The sequence below is a fragment of the Triticum aestivum genome, chromosome 5D (assembly GCF_018294505.1).
Source record: "Triticum aestivum cultivar Chinese Spring chromosome 5D, IWGSC CS RefSeq v2.1, whole genome shotgun sequence".
In the NCBI taxonomy this organism is placed as follows: Eukaryota; Viridiplantae; Streptophyta; class Magnoliopsida; order Poales; family Poaceae; genus Triticum; species Triticum aestivum.
The window spans coordinates 460,850,021-460,855,768 of NC_057808.1; positions in this window are offsets into that span (position 1 = coordinate 460,850,021).

Sequence of the window (5,748 nt, forward strand, 5' to 3'; positions counted from 1 at the left end):
GCGGCTAAGCCCCCGTGTGGGAGGGATGCCCTCACTCAGAGTAGTTTTTAACTTAGGCAGGGACTGGCCCGCGGCTAAGCCCCCGAATGGGAGGGATGCTCTCACTCGGAGTAGTTTTTAACTTAGGCAAGGACTGGCTCACGTCTAAGCCCCCGAGTGGGAGGGATGTACTCACTCGGAGTAGTTTTTAACTTAGGCGGGGCCTGGCCCGCGGCTAAGCCCCCGAGTGGGAGGGATGCTCTCACTCGGAATAATTTTTTAACTTGGGCGAGGACTGACTCGCGGCTAAGCCCCCGAGTGGGAGGGATGCTCTCACTCGGAGTAATTTTTTAACTTAGGCGAAAAACTGGTTCACAGCTAAGCTACCCACTGGGGGTTTGGAACATGCACTCATGCAAGTGAAATCATCGTAGGACTGCAGGAGTCATGTCTTTGATATACAATCTAAAAGTACTCTTATTACATCTTGACAACTCGATCGTCAAGTATAGAATCGACGGAGAAGATCTGCGTTCCAGGAGCACGGCTCGTCGATTCTCTTTGCGAGGTTGTAGAGCTGGTAAGCCCCGTTATGTAGCACCTTGGTGACGATGAAGGGGCCTTCCCACGTGGGGGCGAGTTTGTGTGGTCGCCGCTGATCCACTCGTAGCACAAGATCTCCTTCTCGGAATGCTCGACCTTTGACGTTCCTGGCATGGAACCGACGAAGGTATGGCTGATAAACAATCGACCGTATCAGGGCCATCTCTCGTTTTTCCTCCAAAAGGTCAATGACGTCCTGCCGCGTGTGCTCCGCCTCAGCTTCTGAATAGAGTTATACTCGGGGTGAATTATGGAGGAGATCACTTGGCAGCACGGCTTCGGTTCCATACACCATGAAGAAAGGGGTGCAGTCAGTGGACCGGTTAGGAGTTGTCCTTAAACCCCACAGGACAGACAGCACTTCTGTCACCCAGGCTCCAGCTGCGAGCTCGAGGTCGCGCATGAGTCGTGGCTTCAACCCCTGAAGGATAAGGCCATTCGCCCTCTCGGCCTGACCATTCAACTGCGGGTGCGCAACGGATGCGTAATCTACCCGAGTGCCTTGGGTAGCGCAGAAGCTTCTGAACTCTTCCGAATCAAAGTTTGAGCCATTATCTATGATAATACTGTTGGAAATATGCCCTAGAGGCAATAATAAATGGTTATTATTATATTTCTTTGTTCATGATAATTGTCTATTGTTCATGTTATAATTGTGTTATCCGGAAATCGTAATACATGTGTGAATATATAGACCACAACGTGTCCCTAGTAAGCCTCTAGTTGACTAGCTCGTTGATCAACAGATAGTCATGGTTTCCTGACTATGGACATTGGATGTCATTGATAACGGGATCACATCATTAGGAGAATGATGTGATGGACAAGACCCAATCCTAAGCATAGCATAAAAAATCGTGTAGTTCGTTTGCTAGAGCTTTTCCAATGTCAAGTATCTTTTCCTTAGACCATGAGATCGTGTAACTCCCGGATGCCGCAGGAGTGCTTTGGGTGTACCCAACGTCACAACATAACTGGGTGACTATAAAGGTACACTACGGGTATCTCTGAAAGTGTCTGTTGGGTTGACACGGATCGAGACTGGGATTTGTCACTCCGTATGACGGAGAGGTATCTCTGGGCCCACTCGGTAATGCATCATCATAATGAGCTCAATGTGACTAAGGAGTTAGCCACGGGATCATGCATTATGGTACGAGTAAAGTGACTTGCCGGTAACGAGATTGAACAAGGTATTGGGATACCGCGATCGAATCTCGGGCAAGTAACGTACCGATTGACAAAGGGAATTGTATATGGGATTGATTGAATCCTCGACATCGTGGTTCATCCGATGAGATCATCGTGGAACATGTGGGAGCCAGCATGGGTATCCAGATCCCGCTGTTGGTTATTGATCGGAGAGGCGTCTCGGTCATGTCTGCATGTCTCCCGAACCCGTAGGGTCTACACACTTAAGGTTCGGTGACGCTAGGGTTGTAGAGATATTAGTATGCGGAAACCCAAAAGTTGTTCGGAGTCCCGGATGAGATCCCGGACATCACGAGGAGTTCCGGAATGGTCCGGAGGTGAAGAATTATATATAGGAAGTCCAGTTTCGGCCACCGGGAAAGTTTCGGGGGTATTGTACCGGGACCACCGGAAGGGTCCCGGGGGTCCACCGGGTGGGGCCACCTATCCCGGAGGTCCCCATGGGCTGAAGTGGGAAGGGAACCAGCCCTTAGTGGGCTGGGGCACCCCCCATGGGCCTCCCCCTGCGCCTAGGGTTGGAAACCCTGGGGGTGGGGGCGCCCCACTTGACTTGGGGGGAAGTTTCCCCCCTGGCCGCCGCCCCCCTTGTAGATGGGTTCCAGGGCCGGCGCCCCCCCTCCAGGGGCCTATATAAAGGGGGGGAGGGAGAGCTGCTGTACCCTAGCCCTTGGCGCCTCCCTCTCCCCCTGCAACACCTCTCCCTCCCGCTTGCGCTTGGCGAAGCCCTGCCGGGATCCCGCTACTTCCACCACCACGCCGTCGTGCTGCTGGATCTCCATCAACCTCTCCTTCCCCCTTGCTGGATCAAGAAGGAGGAGACATCGCTGCTCCGTACGTGTGTTGAACGCGGAGGTGCCGTCCGTTCGGCACTCGGTCATCGGTGATTTGGATCACGACGAGTACGACTCCATCAACCCCGTTCATTAGAACGCTTCCGCTCGCGATCTACATGGGTATGTAGATGCACTCCTTTCCCCTCGTTGCTAGTATACTCCATAGATGGATCTTGGTGATGCGTAGGAAATTTAAAATTCTGCTACGATCCCCAACAGCGGCATCATGAGCCAGGCCTATGCGTAGTTACTATGCACGAGTAGAACACAAAGCAGTTGTGGGCGTAGATGTTGCCAATTCTTCTTGCCGCTACTAGTCTTATCTTGTTTCGGCGGCATTGTGGGATGAAGTGACCCGGACCGACCTTACACGTACGCTTACGTGAGACAGGTTCCACCGACTGACATGCACTAGTTGCATAAGGTGGCTAGCGGGTGTCTGTCTCTCCCACTTTAGTCGGAACGGATTCGATGAAAAGGGTCCTTATGAAGGGTAAATAGAAATTGGCATATCACGTTGTGGTTTTACGTAGGTAAGAAACGTTCTTGCTAGAAACCTATACAAGCCACGTAAAAAACTTGCAACAACAATTAGAGGACGTCTAACTTGTTTTTGCAGCATGTGCCTTGTGATGTGATATGGCCAGAAGATGTGATGAATGATATATGTGATGTATGAGATTGATCATATTCTTGTAATAGGAATCACGACTTGCATGTCGATGAGTATAACAACCGGCAGGAGCCATAAGAGTTGTCTTTATTTTTGTATGACCTGCGTGTCATTGAAGAACGCCATGTAAATTACTTTACTTTATTGCTAAACGCGTTAGCCATAGAAGTAGAAGTAATCGTTGGCGTGACAACTTCATGAAGACATAATGATGGAGATCATGATGATGGAGATCATGGTGTCATGCCGGTGACGAAGATGATCATGACGCCCCGAAGATGGAGATCAAAGGAGCAGAATGATATTGGCCATATCATGTCACTATTTGATTGCATGTGATGTTTATCATGTTTTACATCTTATTTGCTTAGAACGACGGTAGTAAGTAAGATGATCCCTTATAATAATTTCAAGAAAGTGTTCCCCCTAACTGTGCACCGTTGCGAAGGTTCGTTGTTTCGAAGCACCACGTGATGATCGGGTGTGATAGATTCTAACGTTCGCATACAACGGGTGTTGACGAGCCTAGCATGTACAGACATGGCCTCGGAACACACGCAATACACTTAGGTTGACTTGACGAGCCTAGCATGTACAGACATGGCCTCGGAACACGGAAGACCGAAAGGTCGAGCATGAGTCGTATAGAAGATACGATCAACATGGAGATGTTCACCGATCTTGACTAGTCCATCTCACGTGATGATCGGACACGGCCTAGTTAACTCGGATCATGTTTCACTTAGATGACTAGAGGGATGTCTATCTGAGTGGGAGTTCATTGAGTAATTTGATTAGATGAACTTAATTATCATGAACTTAGTCTAAAATCTTTACAATATGTCTTGTAGATCAAATGGCCCACGTTGTCCTCAACTTCAACGCGTTCCTAGAGAAAACCAAGCTGAAAGATGATGGCAGCAACTATACGGACTGGGTCCGGAACCTGAGGATCATCCTCATAGCTGCCAAGAAAGATTATGTCCTAGAAGCACCGCTAGGTGAAGCACCAATCCCAGAGAACCAAGACGTTATGAACGCTTACCAATCACGTGCTGATGATTACTCCCTCGTTCAGTGCGGCATGCTTTACAGCTTAGAACCGGGTCTCCAAAAGCGTTTTGAGAAACATGGAGCATATGAGATGTTCGAAGAGCTGAAAATGGTTTTCCAAGCTCATGCCCGGGTCGAGAGATATGAAGTCTCCGACAAGTTCTTCAGCTGTAAAATGGAGGAAAATAGTTCTGTCAGTGAGCACATACTCAGAATGTCTGGGTTACACAACCGCTTGTCTCAGCTGGGAGTTAATCTCCCGGATGACGCGGTCATTGACAGAATCCTTCAGTCGGTTCCACCGAGCTACAAGAGCTTTGTGATGAACTTCAATATGCAGGGGATGGAAAAGACCATTCCTGAGGTATATTCAATGCTGAAATCAGCGGAGGTGGAGATCAGAAAGGAACATCAAGTGTTGATGGTGAATAAAACCACTAAGTTCAAGAAAGGCAAGGGTAAGAAGAACTTCAAGAAGGACGACAAGAGAGTTGCCGCGCCCGGTAAGCCAGTTGCCGGGAAGAAGTCGAAGAATGGACCCAAGCCTGAGACTGAGTGCTTTTATTGCAAGGGAAGTGGTCACTGGAAGCGGAACTGCCCCAAATACTTAGCGGACAAGAAGGCCGGCAACACCAAAGGTATATGTGATATACATGTAATTGATGTGTACCTTACCAGTACTCGTAGTAGCTCCTGGGTATTTGATACCGGTGCGATTGCTCATATTTGTAACTCAAAACAGGAACTGCGGAATAAGCGGAGACTGGCAAAGGATGAGGTGACGATGCGCGTCGGGAATGGTTCCAAGGTCGATGTGATCGCCGTCGGCACGCTGCCTCTACATTTACCTATGGGATTAGTTTTAAACCTCAATAATTGTTATTTAGTGCCAGCTTTGAGCATGAACATTGTATCTGGATCTCGTTTAATTCGAGAAGGCTACTCATTTAAATCCGAGAATAATGGTTGTTCTATTTATATGAGAGATATGTTTTATGGTCATGCCCCGCTGGTCAATGGTTTATTCTTGATGAATCTCGAACGTGATGTTACACATATTCATAGTGTGAATACCAAAAGATGTAAAGTTGATAACGATAGTCCCACATACTTGTGGCACTGCCGCCTTGGTCACATTGGTGTCAGGCGCATGAAGAAGCTCCATGCAGATGGACTTTTGGAGTCTCTTGATTACGAATCATTTGACACGTGCGAACTATGCCTCATGGGTAAGATGACCAAGACTCCGTTCTCCGGAACAATGGAGCGAGCAACCAACTTATTGGAAATCATACATACCGATGTGTGCGGTCCAATGAGTGTTGAGGCTCGCGGAGGATATCGTTATGTCCTCACTCTCACTGATGACTTAAGTAGATATGGGTATGTCTACCT